This window comes from Schistocerca cancellata, chromosome 8 (genome assembly GCF_023864275.1).
Source record: "Schistocerca cancellata isolate TAMUIC-IGC-003103 chromosome 8, iqSchCanc2.1, whole genome shotgun sequence".
In the NCBI taxonomy this organism is placed as follows: domain Eukaryota; kingdom Metazoa; phylum Arthropoda; class Insecta; order Orthoptera; family Acrididae; genus Schistocerca; species Schistocerca cancellata.
In genome coordinates, this window is record NC_064633.1 from 85611421 (window position 1) to 85632114 (window position 20694).

Consider the following 20694-nt stretch of genomic DNA (forward strand, 5'->3'; position numbering starts at 1 on the left):
GTGGTGAGCTGATGACAGGCACACAAACAAGCTCTAAAACATACTTCTCAGCTTTCTCACAGTAAAGCTAGAACTTCCAGATATTGTTTAAATATTCCATAACTTTTTGTTATCATATCTTTACCACTGTGTGTGTTGAAATTATTGTATAAGGAAATGTTAGACCCCTATTCAGTTAGAGGTCATATACGGAATTCTTTCTGGTTGACTGATGTTTTAAAAATGTTGTCTGTAGAAAGAAAAGAAAGAAAGAAAACTTGAATATGGAGAAGACAGGAATTTTATCCTCAGCACCATAGTTTCAAGATTGTGATTTTAAGGAAACCATAAGTATCAATATGACAGACAATCTTATTAACTGAAAGTAGGAGACGAGGTACTGGCAGAAGTAAAGCTGTGAGGACGGGGCGTGAGTCGTGCTTGGGTAGCTCAGTTGGTAGAGCACTTGCCAGCGAAAGGCAAAGGTCCCAAGTTCGAGTCTCGGTCTGGCACACAGTTTTAATCTGCCAGGAAGTTTCATATCAGTGCACACTCCACTGCAGAGTGAAAATCTCATTCTGGAATCTTATCAACATCCATGCAGGATTTCAGTGAAGCATTGCCTGCAGTTCAGCACTGGCCACCATTAAATTAAACAGTGTGAAACAAAAATGTCTGATTTCTGACCCAGGTCAGTACATATTGCAGGCAGTTAATTCAGCTATTAACTACAGAAACATCTGGCAACACACTCATCGCAATGTACACATGTGGAAGATCTCTCTTTGACTTCCAGCAGGAGCCACTGCGCACTAGTCCCCTCAAAGTGTGAGTCCCACTCCACATTTGAGTGCTGCTCCTTGACCTGGTAAATTAAGACACCAATGTTATTCAGCAGCAAACAATATAAGTGGATTTGCACCTCATCTGTCAGGGAAAGCCTGAAAATTCACAAGATTAATAACATTAGGTTTTTTTGTAGACCCTCACAATCCTTGGCTGGCAGCATGAGAGTAAGTCAGCAAGAAAGAAAGAAGCCTGCTTCCTCATTAATTTCTTGCAGTCCTGGTGACATCCAGGACAGCTGATGAGAATATGCTGAAACAGGGTAGTTAAAAATTCTGGTATAGGGACAAAAACCCCTATTCTACTATCCCTCCCTCTTCCTGCCCCAGCCTCCTCTTTACCCCCACCCAGTTGCCCCTCCCATCATGCACTGCTGCTGCTTGCAGTGTGGCTTCAGTTGCCTGAGACAGCAGTTTTGTGTGTGTGTGTGTGTGTGTGTGTGTGTGTGTGTGTGTGTGTGTGTGTTGGCTTCAGTTGCCTGAGACAGCAGTTTTGTGTGTGTGTGTGTGTGTGTGTGTGTGTGTGTGTGTGTGTGTGTGTGTGTGTGTGTGTGTGTGTGTGGCCGAAAACTTTATTCTTGACAGTCTTTTTGTTGTGCCTATATGCGACTCAGCATCTCCACTATATGGTGAGTAGCAACTATCCTTTCCATAATACAGGTACAGGGACAGATAAATCAATTGCTGGAAATTTGATTGCAATTGCATTTGGGAAGTTACAAAGTGTGTACCTCATGGCACATTGAAAATTATGGTATTTTGTCCATTGAAATTGAGAGAATTAGATGACTGCACTGAAATGCAGTGCAGGTGTGACAGATTGCTGTCATTACAATACAACCTGAATGCACGGTGAGCCATGTAAAATGCCAATTAACTATCTGAATGTCTAAATGTTTACAGCATTTACTTTGCTATTCTGAAGACTGTAAATGAAATTTCTTAGACATTGGTTACAGTGAGATACTTCATGTGCTTGTGTTATGGTGATTTATTATTCTTCTAAAAGGTAGAACACTCATTTTTCTTTAGGCAGATATTTAAAGTGCTAATATATCAAACTAGACATAAATTCCAATTTAGTGTTAGAATAGATAATCTGTTGTAAAAAAGCAATTCTACAGATACTCTTTAAGATGCTTACCTCCTTCAAAATGCATAGCATGGTTTCTTTAGGGATGTCCACAGCAGCAACAGTTAATGATGAAATAACAGAAATAAGTTGGGTTTTTGAAGAGAGTCTTCACTAATACTTTGCGAAATAATTAAGGCTTAAAATTGCTTCCTCCACCAATTTAGGAAACTTTGGTGCTGTAGAATCAACCCCATAACTCTTACAATCTGTCTAGATAAATGACATGAGGTTACAATGGACAGTTTCATGTCGGCAGTTGCAACACGACAAGTACTAGGGCTACAACTGTTTTCTGTTGTAGTTAATGATTTGACCTATAGGGGTAACATGTTGAAGTTTGCAAATGATATGTACTTCTTCAGGTATGGAAAGAGTGCTGTCCAAACAGCACAAGAAGCTGACGTGTTATTTATTGAGGCTAATAACTGGTTTTCCAGGAATAAAATAGAACTAAACAATGGAATGTCCAAGTTGGAATATTAACAGTATTATGAAAAGGATAGATTGCTGGAAATGGAAGTCCCATGCTTCTTGACAGAGCATAGGGGAACAATATGGGAGACCCGCACTGCCGTACTAGGCAGGGTCCTAGTGGAGGTGGTTTGCCGTTGCCTTCTGATGACGACAACGACAACAATGATGACGCACCACCACCCAGTCATCTTGGGGCAGGTGAAAATCCCTGATCGCACTGGGAATTGAACAGAGGACCCCGTGCTTGAGAAGCGAGAATGCTACTGCGAGACCATGAGCCGTGGACGATAGATTGCTACTCAGCATAAAGATGATGCACTTGTCACAACAATAGACTGTTAGACAGTGAGCTTTCAGCCACAGCCTTCTACAGAAAGCAAAACCCACACACAATTACATCAGCAGGCACACTTGATGCACACGTGACTTTTACCTCCTCCAGGAAGAGTGCAACAGTGTTTCATTGAAAAGAAGCAACAATCTAGAGTGGGGCAGTAAAGGAGGAGGGATAGCAGGGTACAAATGAAGGAGGGGTGACAGAACTGAGAGTAGAGCAGAGAAGGAAAAAAACCAGTGGTTGCATTGGCAGTGTGTGGTTCACTATGAGGATCAGGGGACATGAATTGAGAGGAAGTGCTAGTACAGAGTGGGTGAAAACTGATAGGTAGAGGACGTGGGGGCAATGGATTACCCCATAGGTTGAGGGCAGAAAGGTTTTGGGAGTGGAGAATGTGTTGTAAGGATAACTCCCACCTGCACAGTTCAGAAAAGCTGGTGATGGAGGAGAGGATCTGGAAGACTCAGGCTGTGAAACAACCATTGAAACCTAGCATGTCATATTCAGCTGCATCTTTTGCTGCTGTGTGGTCCACTTTGCTCTTGGCCACATTTTGGCAGTAGCCATTCATCCTGGTGGACAGCTGATAGGTAGTCTTACCAATATACAAAGTGGTGGTGTATGACATAGCTGCTTTCACAAGTGGCTTGGTCTCTGGTTGGGCAAGGTAAGCCTGTGGTGGGAATGGAATAGGAAGTGATACATGGGTGTACTGGGCAGGTCTTCACCTGGGTCATCCACAGGGATACTGTTCAGTTATACCAGTCTGGGTTGGAAATGGGTCACAGAGGGTAAACTGCTTTGTAGCTGGTTGTTGTGACTGGTGGGAGGATTGGGGCTGTGTGGGGATATGCCATGGGGAATCAGTTTGTGGACTAGGTCTGGGCGATAATACCTGCCTGTGAAGGCCTTTAAGACCATCAGCAAGATGGGCAAGGGAGTTCTTGTCACTGGAGATACACCATCTCCCCAGGTTGCCAGGCTGTGTGGAAGGGATTTTTGTTGTTGTTGCATAACAGATGCAGTTGTCAAAATGCAGGTACTGTTGATAGTTGATGAGTTTAATGTGGACAGGGGTGTGGATGGAGCCATTAGAGAGGAAGAGGTCAGTGTCTGGGAAGATGGCATGCTGTCTTCATGAGGATCAGGTGAAGTGGATGGGAGAGAAAGTGTTGAGGTTGTGAAGGAATGAGGATAGACTGTTTTGGCCCCAAGACCAGCTCATGTGATACCATCAGTGAACATGAGCCAGACTAAGAGCTTGGGGTTTTGTGAGGCTGGGAAGGTTTCCTCTAGATGGCCCACCAACAGGTTGGCATAGGAGGGTGCCTTGTGGATGCCCATGGCTATGCCACAGATTTGTTTGTATGTGTTCCCTTCAAAGAAGTAGTAGCTGGGAGTTAGAATAAAGTTAGTAAGATGTAAGGGGAATGAGGCAGTGGGTTTGGAGTCTGAAGGATGTTGGAAAAGGTAGTGTTCAATAGCACCAAGATCATGGGTAAAAGTGGTGCTGATTTATAGCAAGTGGCATCAATAGTGATTAGGGATCCAGGAAGTAAAGGGGTGACTTCTCTCCCCCCACCCATACCATGCTATCCCTCCTACTTCCTTGTCCCATTGTGCATTTCTGCTTTACTGCTTCAGTTTAATGTGACATAGTTGCATTCTGGCTGGAATGGCAAGAGAAATTGTTATATGTGTGTGAGGTGTGCTTGCTAGTTGTAATGTCTGTCTCTCTCTCTCTCTCTCTCTCTCTCTCTCTCTCTCTGTGTGTGTGTGTGTGTGTGTGTGTGTGTGTGTGTGTGTGTGTGTGTGTGTGTGTGTGTGTGTGTGTGTTTTCCTTTCTGGAGAGTGTCTAACGGTCTTTTTGTTGTACCTGCAACTCACTGTGTCATTTTTACACTGAGTAGCAATCCATCCTTTTCACAGTATTGTAGGAAGTATCATGTTAAACTAAATATAGTTGGTTAGGAAAGTATTAAAGTACAAAGTACTCTTTGATTAATACACAGCATGTCTCTGCAGTGGGTCACTGCATTCATGTAAAACAACTGTGTTAAAAATTTTGGTAAATCATTCAGTTTTGTAATTAATAGCTTGGTTAGGTAACTAAGGACATTACTAGATTTAGAAAAATTAGGGCAACAGAAGCATAATGTCCAATCCTAGATTCAAATGAGCATAATGGCTCAGGTGGAAGATGTAATTTTCAGTGAGACCAAACTTAAATTATAAATATTTTTTAGCTAATTAGGTTTTGGAAAAATGAAATCAGCTCTGCTGAGAATTAAGTCAAGGCTTTCTGATGACTGGTGTCAATCTCCTCAAAGCTACTAATTAGCTCACATTAATTTGACCATGGCAAACTGTTGTAAAAATTTCAGTTACCAAATTTTCTTAATCAATGAGGTTTTAAGCAAAGCTGAATTACCACTTGACTCATCAGACTGAAAACTACAACATGAATAATGAGGTTATGTAAAATACTGCTGAACAGTAGTTTGGTAATTCTCTATAGATGTGGTGTATACAATTGCATCTTTAGGTGGACACTCTCAAAAAATAAGGAAAAAAATAAGTATACAAAGGAGAGAAATAGTGGCATGTAGATTAATTCCACTTGGTTGTGTTTCACCATGAAGGCAGTTAGACAACTGCCTGTTGTGGTATTGAGCACAGCACATATTCTTGTACACAGAAAATATATTAAACATAATATTTATGTCCTGTATACATTTATAATGCATTTTTCATGTTACATTAGTTAGCGGATTGATTTAAATAAATATGAAGTCTATTTATAGTGTTGTTAAGAAGTAACACACACAATTTTTATGCATAAGTCGGTATTTGTTATGTAAGATTTTGTTTACTAGTACTTACCAATGCAGCATATACATTTTTCTGTTCATACTTTTCATGGTTATCTTAAACAAGTTTACTTACATTTACTTCCTTCAAGGCTACTGTTGTGATCTGAAGGCTGCTTTGATGCAACTCTCCATGCTACGTTATCCTGTTCAAGCCCCTTCATCTCTGAATAATTACTGCAGTGTATGTCCTTCTCAATCTGCTTACTGTATTCATCTCTTGGTCTCATTCTATGATTTTTACTCACCACACATCCCTCCAGCACTCAATTGGTGAGCCCTTAATTTCTCAGAATGTGTCTTGTCAACTGATCCCTCCTTTTAGTCAAGTTGTGCCACAAATTTCTTGTGTCCCCAGTTCTATTCAGTACCTCCTCACTAGTTATGTGATATGACCATCTAATCTATAGCAATCATCTGTAACACCAAATTTCAAAAGTCTTTACTCTCTTGTGGTCTAAACTGTTTATTGCCCATGTTTTACTTTCATACATGGCTACACTCCAACCAAATACCTTCATAAAAGACCTCCTATCACTTAAATCTATATTCTCTCCTTTAGAAATGGCTTTCTTCCCAGTCTACATTTTATGCTCTGTACTGTGCCCTTGCCAGTTATTTTGCTGCCTGAATAGCAAAATTCATCCATTATGGTACTGTAAATGTCTTGTTTCCTGATCTACACCTCTCAGCATCACCTGATTTTATTTGACTACACTCCATTATCATTGTTTTGCTGTTGTTGATGTTCACCTTCAACAACAGACACTGTCCATTCCATTCAAATGCTCTTCCAAGCCCATTGTTGTCTCTTATACAGCCACAGTGTCATCAGCAAACTTCAGTTTTTGCTTCTGCTCCCTGAACTTTAATTTCTTCTCTAGATTTTGCTTCAGTTTCCTTTACTGCTTGGTCAAGTGCATATTGAATAACATACAACCCTGTCTCACTTGCTTCTCAACACTGCTTCTCTTTCATACCCATCGGCTCTTATAACAGGGAGCAAAAGGCTATTTACAATTTGTACAGAAAACAGACTGCTGTTTTTTACCCCTGCTACCTTTAGAATTTCAAAGAGTATTTCAGTCAACATTGTAAAAAGGTTTCTTGAAGTGTACAAATGCTATAAGCATATAACATTTACCTAATTATAAGAAAAGTTTTTCCTCCTATTAGTCATTCAAAAAAGTGGGGTTATCTTATATTCACAGATTAAACTATTTCTGCTGAGATCAGCAGTTTCACATTACTTAATTGGTGATTATAGGTGTCATCTTACATTTACAGATGAAGCTTTGGCCATTGAGGTTTCATACAAATTTATTTTGAATAATTTCAGAAAGTAGGGTTTAGCAAACAATACTTAGGTCTGAATAGGCTGAAGATTTTCTGATATGCCAAAGTCCTCTACACAGTATCAATCTAGCTCAATCAATCATGTGACTTTTGACTCGCATTGCTTGTGCAAGGCATAGCCAACTTCATGCATAGGGCTATGTGCAAGGGATAGTGAAGAAACTATGAACTAGCCACTACAACAATCTAATGCTCTGCTTTAAAATTGACAATTTTGTGAACATTCTATCAACTTAAAAACTTTGGTTGTATTTGAACAGGTTTGCAATAAAAGTTCTCGTAGCTCTGTGGCTACCATATGCATACATTTATGCTGTCTTTTAAGTAAAGGTAACATTCAAAGGCAAAAATGTGTTTCCTCAAAATCCATTACCTGATTCTGAGCCCCAGTCAATAATTTACCAAATGGATTGCAAATGAGCCAGTCACTGTCCACATCTTAAAACACCAAGGAAAAACTTTACTAACTTTAGAACAAGTTAGTGACATTCTGATGAAACAAGAAAGAAAATTAATCTGGAATTAAATGTCTGAACCACGAAAATCACATTAAACTGACAGCAGTTGTTATCACAAGAATAAATTATGATGGAAAGACCTGTTGTGGAGATAGTGCAGACATATGTCACTAGATCATGGAACAAGCAAAAATTTGAGAATTGTACTGAATCATGATTGCAGTCTTTGATTTACAAAGTTGTTGCTATTGTTGCATAAGGCCTGTACACTAGAAGACACTGATGGCCATGTTTAACTGTCGCTCAAGCACAGCACTACGGAATGGTTGGAGGGGGAACAGTGACACCAGCTTGGCTGAGAAGTTGAACAATGATGAATGTGGGGAGGGAGGGTGTTGCATAGGCAGAAAATTTCACCTTGTTGCCAACCATGGGAATCTACACTGCTTAGTTTGGCTTTCTGAGAGCTTCTACCATGTTCGAAACAGTTGTTTGCCTGAATCCTTTTGCACCTGAAATTGAACTGACTTCAAAATTGGACAAAGCCTTAACAATAGCTTAAGTTTCTGCAGGGCATGATAAAAGTCTAGGTTGGAGCTAGTGGGTGTTTTGTGCTGCAGTGCTGTCAACACTCATTGTGAGGTATGATGGAAATAGCTGGTGGTGTCAGTTACTGGTCCTACACTCCCAATGAGAGGACAGCAGGCAAACGATATATTTGGAAGCAAAAGACACTGTAACATTTTCACATCACCAAAGATAAAAGGCCAGTCATCAGCTGCACTAGAAACTCTTCATTTGGTTCACTTAAACAGTTTCAGCAGTTTAATCTGTCATCTTCATAAGTGAAATGGGCTCAAATTATTAGTAATCCAGTGGCAAAAATGAGAACTGGATGATTGTGTCATTTGCTACAGACTCAGTAATACAGAGTAACATCTCTAAAAATGATTGGCAAATGATTAACTGTCAAATTTGATATCATACATGGTACATGTGAGAAAAGTCAACCACCAAACTTGATTAGTTCGGTGGCTGACTTTCCTAGCACATACTATGAATGATGTGAAATTTGACAGTTAATTATTTGCCACTCATCGAGTACATCGTATATTTTTAGAAATGCACTCTGTTTTATTGACTCTGTAGCAAAGTACACGACAATCCAATTCTCATGTTTGACATTGGCTTACTAATGATTAGAGGCTACTTCACTTCTGAAGTGAACCAAGTAAAGGTCTTCTTGTTTAACTGACAACTGACTTTTTATCTTTTGTGAAATATTCTGCAGCTGCAACTATGACCAAAATCATATTCTCACATCAGTATAGAAATGAAATCCACTATTTACTCAGGAAAAAAACAGATGTGGTGTCACGTTCCACCATAACTGCATCTTCAGAAATTGCAACATGTTTGGAATATACAGCCTAATATTTGTGAAAATGAAGACATAAGTTTCATAGATGTGCTGTTAAGATGACCATAATGATGATTTAAAATAGTGATACCACTGACAACAGGCTAAACAAACAAGGCAGTGAGGATAGAAATTAATGTAAATAATTTCTTTTGTGTGCTTTTCCTTGTATTATCAAAATATAGTCAATCAATAAATGGAAAAGTTGTCTAAACTTTCTAGGCAGATATTTTAGGTCAATATAAGTTTGTAATTTTAATTAATCAGAATATATATTTTTCCAAGGAGCCTCTTAAATAATAAAAAAAGAAGAAAAGAAAAAGAGAGGGTAATCTTACATTCAGGGTCATCATACTCGGGGGAAATATGGTAGGTTGCCTCCCATTAACCTATCTTCCAAGGGAAGTCATAGGGTCAGTATTGTCTTGAGTTTTCTATATTTCTCAGGGATCCAAACTTATCTTCCCAAATGTCAGCTTCCAGCAGTTTCTCCATTCTTCTGTACTCCTGTGGGGGCTCACAGACTTTTGAGAGTTCATGCATGGGAAAGCTTGGGGCCCGAAGCTGTAGCAGCCCATTCTTCCTTTGGGTGCAGCATTTCCTTCCCTGTGCCCCTCCCTCCATGTCCTCATTCCTTACCCTGTGCCTCTTCATCCCCTTCTCCTGGTATTCTTACTTATCTCATCCTGGCTATTGACACACATTCTTTTATTCCTTCTGGTTTTTGTTCTCCTTGCAATTTCCTTTTCATCCTTCCTTTTTGTCATCTTTGGTCCTTCTTTGGGGTTTGACTTCCACTTCTAAATTTTCTCTCCATAGTGTGAGCTATTTGAGGAAGAACACCCTCCTTGTTGTTGTTGTGGTCTTCAGTCCTGAGACTGGTTTGGTGCAGCTCTCCATGCTACTCCATCCTGTGCAAGCTTCTTCATCTCCCAGTACCTATGGCAGCCTACATCCTTCTGAATCTGCTTAGTGTATTCATCTCTTGGTATCCCTCTTTGATTTTTACCCTCCACACTGCCCTCCAGTACTAAATTGGTGATCCCTCGATGTTTCAGAACATGTCCTACCAACCGATACCTTCTTCTAGTCAAGTTGTGCCACAAGCTCCTCTTCTCCCCAATTCTATTCAATACCTCCTCATTAGTTATGTGAGCTACCCACCTAATCTTCAGCATTCTTCTGTAGCACCACATTTTGAAAGCTTCTATTCTCTTCTTGTCTAAGCTATTTATCATCCACATTTCACTTCCATACATGGCTACACTCCATACAAATACTTTCAGAAACGACTTCCTTACATTTAGATCTATACTTTATGTTAACAAATTTTTCTTCTTCAGAAAATATTTTGTTCCCATTGCCGGTCTACATTTTATATCCTCTCTACTTCGACCATCATCAGTTATTTTGCCCCCCAAATAGCAAAACTCCTTTACTACTTTAAGTGTCTCATTTCCTAATCCAATTCCCTCAGCATCACCCGACATAATTCGACTACATTCCATTATCCTCGTTTTGCTTTTGTTGATGTTCATCTTATGTCCTCCTTTCAAGACACTGTCCATTCCGTTCAACTGCTCTTCCAAGTCCTTTGCTGTCTCTGACAGAATTACAATGTCATCAGCGAACCTCAAAGTTTTTATTTCTTCTCCATGGATGTTAATACCTACTCCGAACTTTTCTTTTGTTTCCGTTACTGCTTGCTCAATATACAGATTGAATAACATTGGGGATAGGCTACAACCCTGTCCCACTCCCTTCCCAACCGCTGCTTCCCTTTCTTGCCCTTGACTCTTATAACTGCCATCTGCTTTCTGTACAAATTGTAAATAGCCTTTTGCTCCCTGTATTTTACCCCTGCCACCTTCAGAATTTGAAAGAGAGTATTCCAATCAACACTGTCAAAAGCTTTCTCTGAGTCTGCAAATGCCTCCTTAGCATCTACAATGTGGATTGCTTCCCCAACCCCCTTTCCTCTTTCCCTTTCCTGATATACACCCCCTGCCCTTGTCCTTCCAGGTCACCAGCATGTGTAGCCAGTCTGTGTGGTGAGGACTGTAATGTAACCATCTGCTGAACCCATTGACAACATATTGATCACATTCCTGATATCTGAGCTGTTGCCTACCCAGATAAGCCTAGGAGTGGTTGCTTGTCATTCTGGAGTATTGGAACTCCTGACAACAGCTGCTGTGCCAGACGGCCTTTGTTGTGGCTAGGTGGTGCCCATTGGGAGAGACCCTGATTGGAGTGGGTGGTATCAGTGCAGATTCTTTTTTGTATGAAATGTATTAGCTCCAAAAAAAAGTGGCTTTTCTTCTATGGACATTCTGTTTGGTTGATAATGAATCACTTAATGCTGCTTCTTCTGACCCTGTCTCCTTCCATTCCTGGGTTCCATCCTGCGAGGAGGGCCAGACTTGCCAGGTTGGGGTAAAACACTTTCTCCGTTACCTAGTCTGCAGTAGGACTGATAAGGACATGTTCACCCCTGCCAACCTGTTACTTTTTGTGGAAACTATCGAAGACAAGTATGGTGAAGTGAAGTCTCTCATTAAGGTGTACCCAGGTTTGCTGTTGTCAAAACATCAGTAGCCCAATCTGCAGTCCTTCATGCTTGTGACCATCTTGGCTACATCCCAGTGTCCATTACTTCTCACTAGTCTCTGAATATTGTTGAGTGAGTCATTGTTCAGAGGAATCTCATCCTTAAAACTGATGAAAAACTCCAGGCCAGTCTGGAATGACAGGAGTTCATTTTGTTTGTCATGTTAAAAACGGTTGTAAGGGCAATCGCACCGTACTGGCACTTTTATTCTGGCATTTGAGGGAGATATCTTCCGGATAAGGTGTGGTGTGAAGCCATACATTCCACAACATGTGAGGTGTTTACAGTGCTTGTGTTGCAGGCACATGTCTTCCCATGGTATGGGGACACACTATGAGGTGAATGTGGACACCCACTCCATGAGAAGCACCCATATGTTCTTCTACCTTTGTGTGTTAATTGTCATGACTGTCACTCTAGACACTCATCAGATTCCGTGGTTTATAACAAGGGAGAGAGAGTATGCGAGTATCAGTCCCTTGATCATTTATCCTACACTGAAGCTTGTCAGAAATATGGCTGTCTTCACCCTGTGTCATTGACATGTAACTTAGCTTCTGTTACATCCTTTCACTCTCCTCAGTCCTCCTTACCCCAGTACTGGCTCCCTCTCCTCTCTCTTTCCCCTGCATCTTCCACAGCCTTCTTCAGAGGCCTGTCACCACAACTCGAGCACCTGCTCTCTCTCTCTCTCTCTCTCCCTCTCTCTCTCTCTCTCTCTCTCTCTCTCTCTCTCTCTCTCTCTCTCTCTCTCTGTTTTGTTCCCCACATTCTGTTGGCCTGCCCCCTTTTAGCTGTGGTCAGGCAGACATTTGCGCTGCCTGATACGCTCCCTGCCATTTTATCTGATGACCCTGTTATGGCTGCCTTAGTTTTACGTTTTATTAGGGCAGGGAGTTTTTATTCTTTAATCTGAGTGTTTGTTCTATTTTATTGTTTTGTGTTGATTCTGGCCTTTGGCCTATGATTTTAAACTGATCTTTTAATGTGTTTCTAAGTGGTTGGCTTTTCCTTTTTTATTTCTATGGTCGGCCAACCACTGTCACACTCTGTGTGGTTTTAGTTCGTTTTGTCTTGTCTTTGTCTCAGTTTCTCTTGTTCTGTATTGTCTGTGATTTATTCTGTTCCTCGTTTTTATTCTCTGTGGGTGTTCTTTGTATTTGGAAAAAGGAACCGATGACCGTAGCAGTCTGGTCCCTTTCATCCCCCAAACCAACCAACCAACCTCTGTTTTGTTCTGGATCTTGCAGGATCCTAATCTCCCTCCATGCTCTGTCTTCCTCGACCTATGAAAGAGAAGAAGAAGAATCCCCTTTCCATGGTTATTCAATGGAAGTGCAATTGATACTACTGTCATCTCCCAGCGTTGCAGTCTCATATTTCCTTTAATTCAGCAGCTTGTGTCATTCTCCAGAAATCTTGTTTTACTAATGCTCACTCACCAGTCCTTCAGATTCCATGTTTTCTGTCAGAATTGGGTTGGCCCATTGAGGGATTTCAGTGTCATTTGCACATTGGTCCATAGAGATATTATTAGCACATGGCTCCTCACTTGTACTACATTGGAAACAGTTGATGTCTGCATCCACTTGAGCTCTGCAGTCATGCTTTGCAATCTTCATCCCCCTCCTGAGAGGCAACCTACACCCACGGCCCTCCTCCAACACTCTCCCCTCCCTTTCTTTTATTTGTGATTTTAATACCCATCACCCTTTGTGGGGCACCCCCTTGTCTAATAAATTTTGTGTAATCAAGGAGACTCACAACATGTGGTCTTCTTTCCTCCACCCCTTCTGGCAGGAATCTACCATCCTCATATCAGCCATACTATGTTGACCCTTCGTTTTGTACTCAGTACTGAGCCACCTTCCCTCTCTAGTTGCAGGGCTCCCCTCATGATTATCTATATTTTGCTGGACTGCCCCCACATTTTGGCCCTTTGCACTAAATATGCCCTCCAACATTGCATTGTCCCAGGTGTTAGTGGACAATACTCACATGGTTATGCCTGTCTTCCGTTTTCTTCCCAAAAGTGGTTTGTCCTTCCAGATTTGAGTCATTGAATTTCTCTCTGGAACTCGAGTCCCTTGGTTAGCATTGTCATTGGTGTTGGCATTGGTAATGGAGGCCTTGGCCTCCCCTCCACACCAGTTAGGTTCTCCCCCCCCCCTTTTCCCTACATTTTATCTGGTCTTCTGTAATGTTTTGTTTCCCGTTTTTCCGTGTCTTCTCCACCTCACGTTGTCCGCATTGTGTCATGATGATGGTATGGTGTTAGCATTTGGAATGGTTGGTGGCAGAGCTCATCCCCAATGCAATCATTACTGGGACGCCCCTGCTCTTTCCATGTCCCTCCTCCCCCCCTCTCACCCCCCCTCTCGCCACTTTCCTCTTCCTGCTGCCTTGACATTCCTTTTACGTCTTTGTCTGCCCATCTTTTCTTCCACCTTGACTGGACTGTCCTGTCCTATTTCTGTTGTGCATCCCTTGCTTTCTGCCACCTTAGTTCATGGGAGTGATGACCTCACTGTTTGGTCACCTCCCCAATCAACCAATGAACCATTCTTCCATAAAGAATTTGTGTTAGTATTTTGCAGTGATAGTTTGGTAATATTCACACCTATCAGTACCTGCTTTCTTTGCAATTGGAATGATTACATTCTTCTTGAAGTCTGAGGGTATTTTGCTTGTGTCATATACAGGGCTATTACAAATGATTGAAGCGATTTCATAAATTCACTGTAGCTCCATTCATTGACATATGGTCACGACACACTACAGATACGTAGAAAAACTCATAAAGTTTTGTTCGGCTGAAGCCGCACTTCAGGCTTCTGCTGCCAGAGCGCTCGAGAGTGCAGTGAGACAAAATGGCGACAGGAGCCGAGAAAGCGTATGTCGTGCTTGAAATGCACTCACATCAGTTAGTCATAACAGTGCAACGACACTTCAGGACGAAGTTCAACAAAGATCCACCAACTGCTAACTCCATTCGGCAATGGTATGCACAGTTTAAAGCTTCTGGATGCCTCTGTAAGGGGAAATCAATGGGTCGGCCTGCAGTGAGCGAAGAAACGGTTGAACACGTGCGGGCAAGTTTCACGCATAGCCCGCGGAAGTCGACAAATAAATTGGCTCATGCCACAACTGGAGACCGACAGCGCCAACTTCATCTTTCAACAGGATGGTGCTCCACCGCACTTCCATCATGATGTTCGGCATTTCTTAAACAGGAGATTGGAAAACCGATGGATCGGTCGTGGTGGAGATCATGATCAGCAATTCATGTCATGGCCTCCACGCTTTCCCGACTTAACCCCATGTGATTTCTTTCTGTGGGGTTATGTGAAAGATTCAGTGTTTAAACCTCCGCTACCAAGAAACGTGCCAGAACTGCGAGCTCGCATCAACGATGCTTTCGAACTCATTGATGGGGACATGCTGCGCCGAGTGTGGGAGGAACTTGATTATCGGCTTGATGTCTGCCGAATCACTAAAGGGGCACATATCGAACATTTGTGAATGCCCAAAAAAACTTTTTGAGTTTTTGTATGTGTGTGCAAAGCATTGTGAAAATATCTCAAATAATAAAGTTATTGTAGAGCTGTGAAATCGCTTCAATCATTTGTAATACCCCTGTATCTTGCACACCAGATGGAATAATTTTGTTGTGGTTGGCTCTCCCAAGGCTATCAGTAATTTTGACAGATCATCATCTATTCCAAGGGCCTCATTTCGACTTCCAGTGCCGCATCAAATTCTTTTCGCAATATCATATCTCCCATCTCGTCGTCACCATTGCCCTCCTTTCTTTCTATAATATTGCCTTCAACTCCATCTTCTTCTTCTTTGCATGTTGTTGTTGTTGTTGTGGTCTTCAGTCCTGAGACTGGTTTGATGCAGCTCTCCATGCTACTCTATCCTGTGCAAGCTTCTTCATCTCCCAGTACCTACTGCAACCTACATCCTTCTGAATCTGCTTAGTGTATTCATCTCTTGGTCTCCCCCTACGATTTTTACCCTCCACACTGCCCTCCAATATTAAATTGGTGATCCCTTGATGCCTCAGAACATGTCCTACCAACCGATCACTTCTTCTGGTCAAGTTCTGCCACAAGACCATCTATATACTCCTCCTTTCTTTCAGTATTCTCTTCTTTGATTAGTAATGGTTTTCCATTTGAGCTCTTGATATTCATACAACTGCTTCTCTTTTCTCCAAAGGCCTCCTCTGTTTTCCTGTTGGCAGTATCCATGTTTCTCCTAGTGAAATATGCTTATAAATCCTTACATTTGACCTCTGGCCATTCTTTCATATATTAATGTGGAATTGTTGATTTCTGCAACAGTTCTCTCACTGTTGCTTTGCATGGCCATTACTGTCTTCACAAAGTTTCTCTTGCTGGCTTTATTGACACGCTAGTGTGATACCCCGGCAGGGTATACACTATTGTGATCTAAAATGCTAAAAAAAATAATTGTGAGGTTGTTTAAACGGTCCTTCATTAATACACCTTACTGCTCTGGTTTAGAAGTTTAAATATTCCTGTTAATTATCCTGTTTGCATACTGTGCAAAAGTGTACTAAATGAAACGGTTAATGATATAAAAGTCATAACACATTATCCCAATGATGTATGTGTATAAAATTCCACTTTATGACATTAAAAGCATTCCTTGTGTATTGATGTAGTTGTATATTAACAATAGGAAACAGAGGATCACATAGGTCATGGGTGTTTGTATTGTCCTTAGCATAAGTTAGTTTGTTAGTTTAGGTAGTATGTAAGCCTAGGAACCAATGACCTCAGCAGTTTGGTCCCATAGAACTTACCACAAATTTCCAATTTTTCCAAAGCAGTTCTGGTGCAATGTTCTTACTTTTACTATCTGACTTAAAGCTTTCAGGCAACTTGTTGTATGGAACAACTCTCATAGATCTTACACTGTCACTGACCAATTATATGTATCTGACTGGTCTGGTAGGAGTGGATGTATTTATTTTTTGTAAAAATATATAAATTTTTGTGAATGTAAATACAAGGCACTGTCAGGATACCGAGCTCCAGAAATAGATGTTTAATTATAGAGGAAAAAGGCACTTTTCTGCTTAATAATTATCTCTGAGTGAAACACCCCAAAATGAAAAGCAATATGTGAGTACTGAGTTTACAAGTTAATATATTTACCTTTCAGTGTTTCAGTATTGCACACTTTACTGAGGTCATCAAATACATACCACAAACATCTCAGTCTAAAGTGTCTTATCAAAAGTATCCAAAAACCCCTATGTAATGAATTGACCACTAGATATCATGAGAGGTGATATCATGAGAGGTTGTCAGTAGAGAAGCAGAATACCTCAGTCAGGAGAAATGGTGGCATCAAACGTGAACTAGTCATTGGGTGTCACATGAGTAAAGACACCACCTGGAACATTTCAACAGTTTTAAAGCTGCAAAAGTCAACAGTTAGTGATGTGATTGTAAAATGGAAACATGAAGGAATGACAGCTGAGACAAAACCTGGCAGACCTCGTGTAATGACAGACAGGACTGTCTGGCATAGTGGTTATAAAAAGTCACATGAAATCAGTAGAAGCAGTCACTCATGAGTTCTAAGGCACTACCAGCAATCCAGTCAGCACAGTGATAATGCATAGGGAATTAAAAAGAATGAGGAACAATGATCAAGCAGCTCCTCATAAGCCACCCATTCCTGTAGTCAGTCCTAAGTGACATTTGATGCGTTGTAAAGAGCTACGCTGCTACATAGGTAATTACTGGAAACGAGTTATTTGGAGTGGTGAATCACACTACAGCCACTGACAATCCAGTGGAAAGGTTTGGGTGTGACAGCTGCCAAAATGTTAAATCCCATCAGGTGTAGTGCCAACAGTGAAGTATGGAGGTGTTTTTCATGATTGTGGTGCAGTCCCCTTACTGCATTTAGAGCACAGTAGAGGAACAGTTCAGAGATGACAGTTTTAATGAGCATGACAGTGCACCATGCCATAAAGCAGAATCTGTGAAGCATTGGTTTATTAACAATAACATTCCTGAAATGGACTGGTGTGTCCACAGTCCCAGTTGGAACCTAATGAAACACCTTTAGGATGAGTTGGAATGTAGACTTCACTCCAGACCCCTGCATCCAACATCACAAGAGGTTTCAGCTCTTGGAGGAATAATGGTATACCATTCGTCCAGAGACATTCAAATATTTCATTGAATGTATCCCCAGCAGATAACAAGTTGTCATAAATTTGAAGGCTGGACACACCCCACATTCGTGTTCACTAACAGGTGTCTGGATACTTTACTAATTTTTTTGTTATGCATGTCATACCGTAGGGTGTAATCTAATCCCATCTTGAGGAATTTAATGGCTACTTCTGTTTATAGGCACTTTTTCAACTCCAGCTATTCTAAAAACAAAATTGATGATTAATTTACAAAGCACTTCTCTTACAAATTACCACATTATATGCACTCAAGCATCAGTACATAGACAGCTAACAGCATTCTACGTAAAGTCATATAAACACTTTGTTTGTAGCAATATTATGAAAAGGAAAGTTGCTACTCACCATGTAGTGGAGATACTCAGTCGCAGACAGGTACAACAAAAAGACACAATTAAAGCTTTCAGCCATTAAGGCCTTCATCAACGCACACACGCACGCCCACGCGCACGTGCGCAAACATGACTGCAGTCTCAGGCAACTGGTGGTTTCAGTTGTTGCCTGAGACTGCAGTCGTGACGAAGGCCTTAATGGCAGAAAGCTTTAATTGTGAGAGTCTTTTAGTTGTGCCTATCTGTAACTCAGTATCTCTGCTATATGGTGAGTAGCAGCTTTTCTTTTCAGAATATTACTACATTCCATCCTGTATTTTCTGCTTTGTTCGTAGTACTAGATGAAACCAGCATCTGAATAGTACAAGAGGAGCAGCAGTGGCTTTCATCAAAGATAAAGTTATCTAGAAATAATTCCAATAATTAACTATGTGAGTAAATTACCACTGCCATAATTTGTAGTTACTATACTTTACAGCTGTAGCCTGCAGTTTCTGCTTCTGCGTGCTAATGTTCAGCTACATTTATTTTACATCCCTGAAGACTCTTCTTCATGGTGAGGTTTAGGGAACATGTCTGAAGGAATGTAAACTTGAAATGAATCATCTCTGCTATGTTATAGCTTCATTAATAATGTTCCTCTTTTAAAATATGCAAAATCACAGTAATTTTAAGCGAGCCACATATTTATTTTGTTGGAGATCTTCATTGTGTTGGATTCAGAGAAAGTTCTCCTAAATTAAACATCATTGTTGCAAACCACCTTTCTGGATTATGGTCATAATATGAACATTTATGAGAGCCAACAGAACATTTCTGTTACGTACTGGGCATTATTGAACAATGTATTTTTTATTTCAAAAGAGAAATGTAACTGGTCTATAAACTCCTGTAGGTTTGTTAATTTCTAGACAACAGGGAGCTCCAGAGTTATCTACTGGAAACTAACACCAAGTATGGAGAGGCTTTCCTACTGCATCAAATAGACTACCATTGTTTGGTGTTGTCAGCTTTACTTTGATCAACATTGTAATCCAGTGACAGTGTATATTGTGTAATTGGTGGATGCTAACTTTAATGCTATGGTACAAGATAAGCATCATGGGAGGACAGGATGCGTGTTCACCAAATACAAAGTTATTGCCACTACAAATAAACATTTATTGCTTGTTATAGCCTCAGGTGGTGATGCCTGATGGCATACCACATCATCCATGAAACGTAGATCAGTCCTGTGCAGTCAAGGTTACTATTACTGTATAGCCTCCCAACTTCATCTGTGGAGCAAGATGCTATACATGTTGGCAAGTAAACATCACTGCTTGCAATTTGGGTGGTGATATTGTTAGTACATTTTGTATCAGCCAGTCTTGACATAAATTAGGTTTCACTGTCATAGAATTTCAAGTAATAGTTTTAATGGGTGGTAGAGGAGAAGTTTCAGTGCTGTGCAATATTGGGCTGGGAATCATCCCTCGAGGGAGGCATTTCTATCTAAGCCAACCATCCAATCCCTGAACCAAAAGTAGGCACATTGAGTGTGAAGCAGCCTATAGATATCCATGACGATGATGATGATTTTGAATTCTCAAAGCATATGTATTGGTTTAGAGATTAGAGCCATACCATATGCAAATGAGTATTACAGAAGATTGCAGTTACGGAAACTGCATTGGGCAAATTCAACCGAGACGTCAAGCAATGCAGCGACACCTGAATTAACAAATCTGGCTTTCAAATTATTGCTATTAAATTAAAAGGCAAAAAGAATCCAGATGAAGAGTCATCAAGAAATTGGGATATAAAAGTCTAGAAACAGTTCCTGCCATGTGTCTAGTTGGATAGTTACGCGACACAGCTGGTAGATTAATGTGCACTGCCATGGGCCAGAGTGGCGGTTTTTTTTTTTTTTTTTAGTGAAAAAGGGAATATTAATTGCTCGTATTCTATAATTTGAAGGCTGAACAGGGTAGTGTCATCCATCCCATCAATTTGATATTTCCAAATTATGTTACAGCTGGAGAACCTAAGTTGTGCTTCAATCATGTCTCTGCAATAATCAGTTCTGACCAATGAATGGTTTGCATCAGACTGAGCAGGTTATCTATTAGATCTCACTAACTGTGTATTCAGTTGAAGGATACATAGTCCTGTTTGTCAACTTGAAGATAAGGAGGATTCTTTCTTGGATGAATGGCATCTAGATCCAGTTGACCTTACTACTAAAACAAGATTACATGTGTCATCAGTTAGGTCTTGAGTGTTATACTGGCCCAAAGTATTGTTCCTTATGTGCCCTGAGCTTGACTGATGTGCTGTGGCAAATGCTACAAGTGAGACATTGTGCATCAAGAGAGGTTTGCTATTGAAATTTACAGATATTACATTCCAAGAATAGTTTGACAACATATTATTTCTTCCCACGTACAGATCATGAAATGATCATGATGAGAAAATGAAAAAAATTAGATCTCATACAGAGCTTTACAGACAACCATTTTTCTGGGGAACAGATAGCAGTGTCAGCAGTACCCTCCACAACACACCATAAGGTGGCTTGCAAAATATACATCTAGATGTAGGTAGGCTGTGATATCTCCCATGGAACTGCCAAGCATTGTTACTAGACAATT

General features: G+C 40.7%; 1 protein-coding gene across 1 annotated transcript in view; it reads left to right on the forward strand.

The window, feature by feature from the left end:
* LOC126094908 (modular serine protease-like) overlaps positions 1 to 20694 on the forward strand; it is a 225083-nt gene that overhangs the window by 171805 nt on the left and 32584 nt on the right. The gene's annotated exons all lie outside the window — the stretch shown is intronic.